The following is a 12,795-nucleotide window of genomic DNA, read 5'->3' on the forward strand; positions in this document are numbered from 1 at the left end:
CTTGTAACAGTGAGAAACAGGGTAACACTAGAAAACGTTTGTCCGCAAAGAAACCTGTTGCATACATCCCCGAATGGCTGTCATATTTCGCGCTAATAGGCACTTTCATTTGTTCTCTACTATATGTCTTGTCAACATGAAAAGTTTTGTAATACAGTTCTAAATATAGCAAAATTAATGAAACACGATATTGATTTTGTACAGCACACAAATTTAAAAACAAAAGTAATGATTAAAGTGTTAAGGAATATATCTTTACCGTCAATAACTACTGTTTGACGTGTATCTCCCAAGAGACATAAAATACGTCGATTAACACATCTTCCTAAGTGCACTGGAATGTTTCAAAGATGGCGCATGGAGGGGTGTCTGTCGCTGACTGCTGGGTGAATTTTCAAAGGAAATAATCGGAGTAAACGTCGATGATGTGTTATTGTTGACATACAGAAATTATTGGTTTTGTGTTTGTGTTGCGTAGTGTTAAAATAATTGACTTCCGTAGTTTCGTTGCCTTTACTACCAGCTCAAAACCTATTTGTTGATGCAAGAATAAACTGTCACCGAAAGGTAAGTTACTAAGCTGTCGTTAGTGCAGAATACGTGCCAGTAATTTTAGTTCTAGAAAGCTTGAAGTAAATCTCACAGCTGTATGTCACGCAATATGTTGTAAATTTTTCATGATATTTTTTATATTTTGTGAATTACTCATTCTTCTAGCTGTTGATAAATATTGCGAACGCGGTTTTTACTTTCGGTACGTGCCAGTAATTTAATTTTTACGTATCCATGTGATAGTAAAGCTGGGAATTAGGACAAGTGCTAAGTGTTTGATTTATTATTAGCAGCAGAGTGGGTGGCCGTGCAGTTCGTAGTGAAGTCACCAGCCGCTTCTTCGAAATGTATCGCATTTCCGGAGTTTCTTCTTACTCACACGCTACGTTTTTGGATTTTTCACCCAGTTAAATATGTAGTTTGTTATCATGCAATACTGACGGCGCATTAATTTGTTTTGCGGCTAATTTTCATTACTGGCACAACCTATGGGAGCGACACAGCTCGAATGTCGGCATAAATTTTTGCGTGGTTTCAGTATAGATGTAGGTCGTTGTACTAAGTTTTTTCGATTATGAGTTTCTATAAAATCAGTGTTAGGGATCCTGAAATTGCGTGAAGTCTTATGGAACATATCGTTTATTTTGTACTAATTTCGTGTGGTTTCCATAACAATTTCTTTGCAAGAAATGTTAGCATTTATGATTAGTTTTTTGTGCTACGCATTATTGAATTAAAACTCCGAAATACGTGGACTGTTGATGTTACTACAAGAGCACCCCTTTTGCTTTGGACAAACTTTTGCCTTGGCTAGCCGCGATGGTACAAATAAGCGTCACGTTCTGTTGTAAGACCAAGGGGAGGGAACGCAGCTTCGTTTCACAGAATACTGTATGTTGTATTAAAGCAAAAGTTCAGTATGCGATGTCGTGGTTCTATCCTCGTTCATCTACGCACTTATGATGGCTTCAGAATAAATGGACAGATTTCCGCCATCCGTACTTCGTCGTTTGATGGTGATTGTTATTGTGAATGCGATGGCGCACAAGGGAACGTTTATCAGCGTCGCGGCCAGCACAGCGGCTGTAACAATGCAATCCGCGGACTGGGTGAACCATTAACCAATAAGGATAAGCCATAGGGATACTCTGCAGGGCAAGGACGCATTATCATTTTTCAGCCGATCGATAACGTAAATCAGCACTAGTTGAGCTTTCGCAAATCAAGCAAGAACTGGCAGTGTGGATGATCGATGTTAGGACCTTTCCTGGAGGTTGTGGAAGATCAAGTAGATTGATTGAATAAGGAACGAAGACGTCCCGCAACAAGTCAACGAAAAAATGTCTTGTAAGTAACACATTGAAACAAAGACAGAAAATGACCGGGCACGTTTGGTGAAAACAATACTTAAGGATAGTAAGAATTACAGCGGCGGGCCTTGACATGATTATATAGTTCATTTCATTATTGATACCTGAAGTAGCAGTTATGCTGAAATGAAGAGGATAGCTGGCAAGGAACGGGAATGGAGAGCTGCATCAAATCAGTGTGGGTTGATGAACAAAACACATACAACAGTTCAATTAAACGTGGATTTTCAAATGGTAGAAAGTGTTCGCGCGCTATCTATGAAACTGAAACAGAAGAAGTGGCGGATAGAATATTGAAGTACATCCATTAATAAGTGGAAGACAATTAAAAGGTCAATCGTGGATCACACCCATTGTATTTTTGGAACTACACAAGAGTCGGTCAACGGCTCTGATAAATTGCTTGCAATTATTTATGTTCCGTTTTAGAAAATTAGATTTTATTTCTTTCTAATTTGAAACATAAATCGACAAAGTTCGTTTTCAGAAAATGTAATGCGCGCGAACCATCAAATATCGGCCGACAGTAGTATTTAGGCAGTATCTATTTTACCCTTAGCGAGATAAGCCTCTACATCCTTACATTTGTCCTCTAACCATCCCTGCTTAGCAGTTTTGCACTTCCTGGCGATCTCATTTTTGAGACGTTTGTATTCCTTTTTGCCTGCTTCATTTTTGCTATTTGGGGAGCAAAATAACAGATGATGGTCGAAGTAGAGAGGATATAAAATGTAGACTGGCAATGGCAAGGAAAGCGTTTCTGAAGAAGAGAAATTTGTTAACATCGAGTATAGATTTAAGGGTCAGGAAGTCGTTTCTGAAATTATTTGTATGGAGTGTAGTCATGTATGGAAGTGAAACATGGATGATAAATAGTTTGGACAGGAAGAGAATAGAAGCTTTCGAAATGTGGTGCTACAGAAGAATGCTGAAGATTAGATGGGTAGATCACATAACTAATGAGGAGGTATTGAATAGAATAGGGGAGAAGAGGAGTTTGTGGCACAACTTGACAAGAAGAAGGGACCGGTTGGTAGGGCATGTTCTGAGGCATCAAGGGATCACAAATTTAGCATTGGAGGGCAGCGTGGAGGGTAAAAATCGTATAGGGAGACCAAGAGATGAATACACTAAGCAGATTCAGAAGGATGTAGGTTGCAGTAGGTACTGGGAGATGAAGAAGCTTGCACAGGATAGAGTAGCATGGAGAGCTGCGTCAAACCAGTCTCAGGACTGAAGACCACAACAACAACAGTAGAATTTGGAGACAAAATTTTTGACCAAAACTAGCCGGGGCACCTGGGTCAAAAATTTTGTCTCCGGATTCTGCTGAAGGCCGTTATTTGATGGTTCGCGCGCTTGCGTCTATGTAACTTGTCTTAACAAAACGATACTGTGACTCGAGCGTAGCCTTGACAAATTCAAGAAATTCGATTTCCGCATTGTTGTGATTTCGAATGACTGATTTCAAAAGCACAGTGTGTTATCTCTGTATGGATTTATTGATTTGCATATAATAAATTATCTTCACTGGATTAAATTGCGATGTTATGGTGGTTGTTAAACTTGGACCCTTATCGCGAAACAATACTTGATTGCACAGTATTCGGATGTGCATAAAAGTGAAGCCCCACAATAAGTGGGTAATTTTAGTTAGCAGCCTTTATCATAAATTATTTAAGAAAAAAATTGTCTAATTCCTTCCCCTCCTATCATTTATGAAATTGCGCTACTATTCGTTTCTTATGTTCAAGGACTTCAGTTACGTTGAGATTTTGTAGCGTAACCTGAATTCACCATCCGGCTTCAAAAGTAGAAAAAAATGTTGCTTTTCATACATCTACATTGACATGGATACTCTGCAAATCACATGTAAGTGCCTGCAGAGGATTCATAGGCTTCATCGAACCACCTTCACAATTCTCTATTATTCGAATCTCGTATAGCGCGCGGAAAGAGCGAACACCTATATCTTTCCATACGAGCTCTGATTTCCCTTATTTTATTGTGGTGATCGTTTCTCCCTATGTAGGTTAGTGTCAACAAAATATTTTCGCATTCGGAGGAGATAATTAGTGATTGGAATTTTGTGAGAAGATTGCGTCGCAACGAAAAACGCCTTTCTTTTAATGATGTGCAGCCCAAATCCTGTATCTTTTCAGTGACACTCTCTCTCATATTTCACGATAGCACAAAACGTGCTGCCTTCTTTGAACTTTTACGATGTACTCCGTCAGTCCTATCTGGTAAGGACCCCACACCGCGCAGCAGCATTCTAAAAGAGGACGGACAAGCTTAGTGTAGGCACTCTCCTTAGTAGATCTGTTATACATTTTCTAAGTGTCGTGCCAATAAAACGCAGTCTTTGGATAGTCTTCCCCACAACATTTTCAACGTGTTCCTTCCAATTTAAGTTGTTCGTAATTGTAATTCCTAGGTATTTAGTAGAATTTGTGGCCTTTAGATTTGACTGATTTATCGTGTAACAGAAGTTTAACGAATTCTTTTTGGCACTCATGTGGATGACCTCACACTATTCGCTATTTAGGTTCAACTGCCAGTTTTCGCACCATTCATATATCTTTTATTAATCGTTTTGCAATTTGTTTTGATCTTCTGATGACTTAATTAGACGATAAACGACAGCGTCATCTGCAAACAACCTAAGGCGGCTACTCAGATTGTCTCCCAAATCGTTTATATAGATGAGGAACAGCAAAGGGCCTATAACACTACCATGGGGAACGCCAGAAATCACTTGTTTTACTCGATGACTTTCCGTCAGTTACTACGAACTGTGACCTCTCTGACAGGAAATCACGAATTCAGTCACATAACTGATACGATATTCCATAAGCACGCAATTTCTCTACAAGACGCCTGTATGGTGCAGTGTCAAAAGCCTTCCGGCAATCCAGAAATACGGAATCGATCTGAAATCCCTTGTCAGTAGCACTCAACACTTCATGTGAATAAAGAGCTAGTTGTGTTTCACAAGAACCATGTTTTCTAAATCCGTGTTGACTGTGTGTCAATAGACCGTTTTCTTCGAGGTAATTCATAATGTTCGAACACAATATATGTTCCAGAATCCTGCTGCATATCGACGTTAATGATATGGGCCTGTAATTAAGCGGATTACTCCTACTACCTTTCTTGAATATTGGTGTGACCTTTGTAACTTGTCAGTCTTTGGGTACGGATCTTTCGTCGAACGAACGGTTGTATATGATTGTTAAGTATGGAGCTAATGCATCAACATACTCTGAAAGGAACCTAATTAGTATACAGTCTGGACCCAAAGACTTGCTTTTATTAAGTGATGTAAGTTGCTTCACTACTCCGAGGATATTTACTTCTACGTTACTCAGGTTGGCAGCTGTTCTTGATTCGAATTCTGGAATATTTACTTCATCTTCTTTTGTGGACGCATTTCGGAAGGCTGTGTTTAGTAACTCTGCTTTGGCAGCACTATGTTCGATAGTATCTCCAGGGATACGTGTATCATTTTCTGCCACATAGATGGTGCTTTATTTCATCCAAAAATTGATGAACTCAACACACTAGACAGCCTCGCAAACCTACTGGCGGTTTGAGGGCAACGTAATATCGCTATGCCAGTCGTTTAAGGGTTTAAATGACGTTTCTTTTTTCTAATGACTTACGCTGTCAGTTGAAGAGCCACAGTCTGACTCGCATTTGAGTATGGCGCACGTGTGCATCTTTTTCACAGTTACTAATTCCAGAATCGTCAGATAGTTGAACACGGAAGTCCTGGATTTGCGGCCAGACCTAACGATATTGTACCAAATGTAGTAATTATCGTTTGAGGACATGCAAGGTAATGGCTGTTGGCAAAATTTAATCACCGTGGAGAGTAGTGTGTCTAGACCTGACGTTTCTGATTGAAAATTGATTTCGTCAGTTTTATTTGGCTCGTGTTCATTCATCAGTGCTGCTCGGTATGATAACTTTCGTTCCTGTTCAGAAGAATAAAATATAAGAATTGAAGTTGGGGAATTTATTTATTTTGTTTTGATTATTATGGTTTTTTCCCCTCTAGTACCAGTAACTATTTCTCGAATGAACAGAAATAACCTGTTATGTTTTATAGGTACAGTGAATTTGCCACACGCAATCAGCCCTTTTTATAACGTATATACGTTTCACGAGTGTTATATATCAATCACTATATATTTTCCAATAGAGGAGTCCACTTAGTGAGACAAACCATATAAGGTTCGTGCTCGCCTATTCACTTTTGAACCGTTTGATTTTTCTTTGAATCACTGACGGCCGTTTACAGCGAAGAGACCTGCCCTCCTCAGTCTAATGGCTTATTTTCAATGATGTCGCGGTAGCTGATGTGGCAAACATCAGGGAAACTGTATGGAAAAATGGCTGCCAGGGCTTATTATAACTGCAAGCAGTAGATTTCTGTAGCAAGCACTATGCAGACTTGAACCAATTTTTATTAAGGTGCTACCAGTTTTATGGCTTATAGCCACTTCATCAGACGCATATAAAAATTAAAACCGGGTAAACAGTATGTCGAAGAATATAGCAGGCCCAACCTTCATAATTAAAATAGTAATGTCCGTAGCGCAGACGGTCAAGGAATAAAAGAGCTGGGCGACGGTAAACATCGTATGCCTTGTATCTATGACGCTCCAGCAAGTCAATCCAACTAAGAGCACCCAGGCGAGCTGCAGCAACCACGGGTCGCACTGCACGTGCGGAACTAGTTGTAGCTGTAAAATGTACTTCCGACAACGTAGTCGCTTGAAATCAGTGACCTTTCAGAAGGAACGGAGTGGGGATTTTGTGAAGTTACAAAATTAAAAATAAAGCTGAGTTCGCCTATAGAGTAAATTACCTGAGATCTAGTTGCTTGGTGCGGTGGCTACAGAGGGATAGAGGACGAGTTATCGCCGAGATAACACTTGAGACTTGGAGGTAACGAGGGAGTGACTATCAGAATCACTGGGCTTTCGCATTTAGTTTTCTTACACTGTACACACAAGCACATCTTCCAGTGCTTAAAATCAAAACAAGTTGCTTATTTAATCTTTGTCGGATATCGGTAGTGTGACAAGCCGTAACAATACGGTTTTTAGATGACATTCTGCAAGATGTTCGAGCCATCCATTCAGCAAGATGTTTGAGCTATCCATTCACGCATACTGGGAATCCTGATAAGCACGCAGGATCAAGTGCTTTGTACAGGCGTGTTTGACCGCCCGAAGTTAATTTTGCACTAGCGTTCGGACGATTCAAGCTGAGAGAGGTATGATCGACTTGCAGTTATGCAAGATCATGCAAGCATTCAAACATACACTAGCTTTAACCATTTTACCCGCAATGTGCAAACTTGCACAAGTAAACGTAAGTTGGGAAGCAATCTTTGTATCGTTGCCACGGGAGCTGTATGAAGCAAATTGGTGGAAAAGTGTGTTCTAGTGCATAAAAACCAGCGTCGCTTAACGACCTTTAAGCAGAAAGCCTATCACGGTACAGCAAAGAGGGACGTGCTATCTGTTACAATTTTGACAAAATACAAAGCAGGTGACCCTGTCAGAGAAAGACATTCGTTATTAAATAACTTAACTATGGAACGTTCTTATTAATCTGTCGCAAGATGTGTCAACATTTGTTTTTGAATTGTTGGTAGCCCAGTTGTTGATGGCTGCACGGTAAGAAATATATTCGCTGCCGAGATGAATGAGGTGCGGGAAGGGACAAACAGTAACTAACTCTGGATTTTTGACAATGGAACATACTCAAATATTGCGAAAAGAAAAAAAAACTTGAATGTGTAACCACCCCCTCAAAACCAATGGGCTTTGGCGCGGTGAGGTGGTTTGCGTGTTTTTACAGATAGCCGTACCATAACATTTCAAGCATGTCGCAGGTGTAACATAGCATTTGAAACATGTCAGAGATGTGTCTGTGGAGACGCCAGACTAGCGTTTGGTTCTTGATGAGGACATCAGCCTATCCACCATTTAAAGGTTCAACAATTTGTCCTTGTAACATTATCCAACATGGTCTTGCTACGTTGGTACTGAGAAAAGCTGATAGCAAGGGAAAACCATGGCCGTTATTTTTCTCCAGGGCATGCAGTTCTAGTGTATGGTTTCATGATGTCATCCTCCGGGGTAAATGGTCATCCCATTGGAATCTCTGCGAGGGGAATACCCAGGTGTATCTGTAGCTAAAGCACCAACTGTGTACAACAGAGTAAGTAACCCAACAAGTCTACTGAACCTAAAGTTCTTTAAACTCTGATTTTAAATCCGGATCGTCTTGAATCAAATAGTTTTACGAACATCGGTGCTTCAGAACATATCCACTGTAATGTTTACACAGTTTGTCCTGCCATGCTGGCTATCCATGTTTCCCCCAAGTGACTCAGAGATGGGGAAAACAGGCCGATAGTGCATCATGATACGCTTGCCTAAACTATAACAGATCTGCCTCAAGACAAGAATGAATGAAACTGTAAGATACTTTGTAGGTAAGCCTGCCTCGTTGAGAGAAGGTGATAGCCAGATTAAGAGAGTGTGTAACATTTTTTATGCCTATGGTACATGTTTTATACTCATTTTTTGGCTGTAAAGCGATTTGTCGACAATGGAGACGATTCTTACCATAGTTAGTTCATCTGATATTTGTGATTTTTTAAAATTATTATTATTCGGGCAGATCTGCAGGGATTTTTTCCAGTAGTAGACACTGTAGGTCCACCTGTTCCAACACTGCTCCATTGGGTAGGCGCACTCTGTGGCCCTTCTGCTCACCCACGGACAGTCGCAGGTCGGACAGAACTCGCCAGGTAACTCTATTGCTTGCTCTCGACTAGGCATTCTTTGCTCTGTAATTGCCTCCACCTGTGAGTGGGGGTTCTCTCATTGCAGAGTAGCTCTTGGAGGCCCCACTTGTGCTCTGACTTACGTACCAGACCGATCCATGGACATTGGTGTGCAAAACTTAAGGAGAAAGTAACTTCCGCAAAATTTGTGACTGCGAAGTAGCATAGCTCGCTGCGACTTGCACTGTACATAACAGAACTGCCACAGTATAGGACAGAAAATAACTGAAAGAAAGGAATGAGACGAACAGAAATGACATTATTATTCAAAGTCAGTGATTACAATGAAGTCAACGCTATTTATGATGGTCTTATAGACATCACAAGAGGCGAGACGTGGTTCTTAACAAGCTGTGCGGTCACTTCTGGCGGCAGTGCATTCTCAGCAGCGCACTCCCATGTTGGCTACAAGGTTGGTTAGGGGTTCACTTGTCAGAGCGCTCCATTCCGTCAACAGCGCAGTTGACAACTGCAGGATGGCCGTTGCTGCATGTGGACGTGGTACAATGCGTCTTCCCAACACATCTCACATGTGTTCGACGGGATTTAAGCCGGGGGAACAGGCAGGCCAAATCATACGCTCTCGTTCTTCTAACAGCGCAGCTCGACGCGGTCGCTCACTGTCATCTAAAAACATGAAGTCAGAGCCGAATGCACACCTGAAAAGACGCATGTGCAGTGCCACCAGAACGTTGACTGGCGAGTGGGAAGTGTTAAAAGATCTGGAGGTCGCTACAGCCCTGCAACATTATGCCTCCCCACAACGTAACAGCCGGCCGAAGTGGCCGTGCGGTTAAAGGCGCTGCAGTCTGGAACCGCAAGACCGCTACGGTCGCAGGTTCGAATCCTGCCTCGGGCATGGATGTTTGTGTTGTCCTTAGGTTAGTTCGGTTTAACTAGTTCTAAGTTCTAGGGGACTAATGACCTCAGCAGTTGAGTCCCATAGTGTTCAGAGCCATTTGAACCATTTTTGAACAACGTAACACCTGGAATACAAAACGGTCATGTTCGACGATTTTGGGCATACTCTGATATTTCGATTGTTGGGAAAACGTAATGCGCCCACGAACATTGTCGAACGTGATCGTTTTGGTGATCCATGTGTTGTGGTGTGGGGCATGGGCGTACCGACCTCCAAATGTCTGTGAGCACGGTACACTCACCGGTCAGCGTCACTATGACACTGTGCTCCTCCCCCGTGTGCGTCCTTTCAGGGATGTGCTCGCCTCTGATTTCATTTTTATGGATGAGAATGCGCGACCTCTTCGAATAGCGCAGGCGGAGGAGCTCTTGTAACGAGAGGGTGCTCAGCGACTGGACTGGGGCATTTCCGTTTCCACGATTTAAATCCCGCCGAGCACGTTGGGATGCGTTGGTGAGCATGTTCACGTGCACCAACGAGCATGCAGCAGTTTCAACCACGCTGGTGGAGGAATGGAGCACTCTGCCCCGTGAACTCCTAACAGCCTTGTGGCCAGCGTTGCCGTCCGTGGTGATCACACATTCTATTAATAATCGTGTCCTGCCTTAATGTCCGGGGGACCGTCATGATTCGTGTTGACTTCAGTGTAATTTTTATCGTTGAATATAAGAGTTTTTTTTCTCTTCGTCTCACTGCATATTTCTCTGTTACCTTTTGTGCTATATTGTGCCAGATCTTTCTTGATATGGTTCAAGTTTCATCGAGCTACTTTGCTTGACAGTGACACATCGTGAGGAAATTACTTCTGTCCTTAAGTTTTGCGCGATAGTGTACTTTGACGTCTCCGTCAATTATTTTTCAGCACTAGCATCAATATTGCCTGCGCGACAGTATACTTTGTCTCCGTAAATTATTTTTCAGCACTGGCCTCAATATTGCCCTCAAGGCTCTTATTTTATCTCTCGTATGTACTTTTGTCATCCGACTATATTTCTACCGTATGTCACTAAGTTTTTTCAGTTGAAAAACCCCATGACACTGAGTGATGACCTTGATGTTAAGTCCCTTATTCCCCAACCAACCAACCAGTCAACCTACTGTATGCGTTCTGTGTGTGCACGAGGCCCTATGCCACGCCTGTCAGCGCCCTCTCGGCCCCTAGACTGTCAATAATATTGTGCGGTATTATTGATCGTCTATGTATAAGATTGAAGGTTGTCCAATATATTGCAGAATATACTGACGGATCTACTGAAATTACACTTTTATTTTGCAAGTTTCCTTGGTTAGTGATGGAAATCAGGTGGTGGAAATCATACATTTCATATAATATACTTCAGTTATGTTGTATATGGAATATTGCATATAAATTGTTAGAATATTTCAAAATATTTGAAAAGTACCCCGATTAGAATGGTCACTCGTGATAAACGGCTGTGATTTTACCATCGTGATTATTTCGCAAGGCATGTCGTAGGAAGTAATATGTTGGCTGTCTCTTGTTAGAACGTCAGCACTTTGAATTTTGACAGTGAGCTTATTAGTGATACACACAGCCTCTCATATAGCGGAAAATGACTTCCATCATCTTTCTTTTATCGTTACTAGAAACGCGCTACTTTTATTATTATTTTTTTTATTTCTCTGACAGTCCTGTCCTGTACGGCTGACAGATTGCCGACAATTGCCCAAGAATCTGTGCAAAGAGAGTTTTGTGAGCTGCAGTCTTCGTGTGTGAATTATATTCTTTATTGTGATTCTTCGAATAACTGTCAGTCTAACATCTGTTTTTCATACATGCTGTCGTTCCACTGTAGGACATACCAGACGTGTACCCGTAGATATTCCTATGTTGTGAATGCTTCCCATGATTTATCGCCGATTGTACAATCGAACAATTATGGCCTTTTTCGTCTGAATTTTTTTTCACGGAGGCTTACCGACTATCGTTCTACCTGCACTCCATTCGGAAGTAGAACAGGAAGGTCAGATGTTGTAGTACTACTTGAACTACCCTCCTACACTAATTGTATGGTGCCTTGCGAAGTATAGATGTAGGTGAAAGACACCTTTGCGTATGGGATCTAACGACACAGCAACGTAGCGCATTCTGGCGGTAGCTAAGACTATGGAGAAAATAATATCTCATTCCCTTGGTCAAGTATATTGTTGCAGTCGTCTTAATGGTTTCGATGATTTATGCGGTTCACAATATGAAGAAAGCTTATTGCAGTAGGCCGGTAGTGGCCGAGGAACATAAGTGGCACCGTTCGTAACGTAACAAGTGGCGTTGCTTTCTGCCAGAGGTTTTTTTGAACCGTGCAACGTGTGGCGCCAATTTTTAATAACGGCTCGATTCTTATCGGGGAAATAGTCAGTTGAGAGAATGGCGTCGTATGATGAACTACTTCCCCTCACTCTTTTAAGCCGAGAGGGTAGGAAAATGAGAAAACATCCAATGTATACTGTTCACTTTACCAGAGGGTTAATTACACGATGGCAACTTAAGTGCAGACGAAAGTAAAAGTTTTCATTTGTCTTTGAATTTCAAAGTCGTCGTTTTACGAGTTACATGGCTACACAAAAGGGGATATAACTGGAATTGAAGCAGAGCTAAACATCTGTTTTCCAGCAGAAGAGAAATTGGTCTTCACTACGAGGCTACTAATGCTTGGTCCACCACCAGCAATGCAGGGTGAAGCTTTGACAATGTAAGCTATTCGTACTCGCGAAACATCAGAAAAACCATTAAACGAACGTCGGGCGAGAAAGCCGAGACGAGACAGAAGACAAGTTTCTCAGCAAGTGAGTACGATAGCCTTAACAATTTATAATGCTGTGAAAGCCTTAACAATTTATAATGCTGTAGTCGTTGCTTTATTGCTCTAATATATCGCCAGGAATTTTCTATAATTTTGAAGAATACTTTCTGTCACTAGCAATAACAGTAAACGTGTGGTAAATAAGTTAGGCGGATACAAACAACTAAGTAACTTTGAACATATGTTTGAACATATATATTCATTTTTAAATCAAGAAACAGTTTTTATATACTAAAAATTACGCTGAAAACGGACACA

General features: G+C 41.3%; 1 protein-coding gene across 2 annotated transcripts in view; it reads left to right on the forward strand.

The window, feature by feature from the left end:
* The first annotated feature begins 350 nt into the window (after positions 1-350).
* The window catches only part of LOC124604329 (serine/threonine-protein kinase par-1-like), a 388,446-nt gene continuing 376,001 nt past the window's right edge, over positions 351-12,795 (forward strand). For both annotated transcript variants that reach the window (XM_047136468.1, XM_047136470.1), the window contains exon 1: positions 351-567. The gene's annotated coding sequence lies outside the window, so the exon portion shown is untranslated. The remainder of the gene's footprint in view (positions 568-12,795) is intronic.

The sequence above is a fragment of the Schistocerca americana genome, chromosome 1, assembly GCF_021461395.2.
Source record: "Schistocerca americana isolate TAMUIC-IGC-003095 chromosome 1, iqSchAmer2.1, whole genome shotgun sequence".
Taxonomy (NCBI): domain Eukaryota; kingdom Metazoa; phylum Arthropoda; class Insecta; order Orthoptera; family Acrididae; genus Schistocerca; species Schistocerca americana.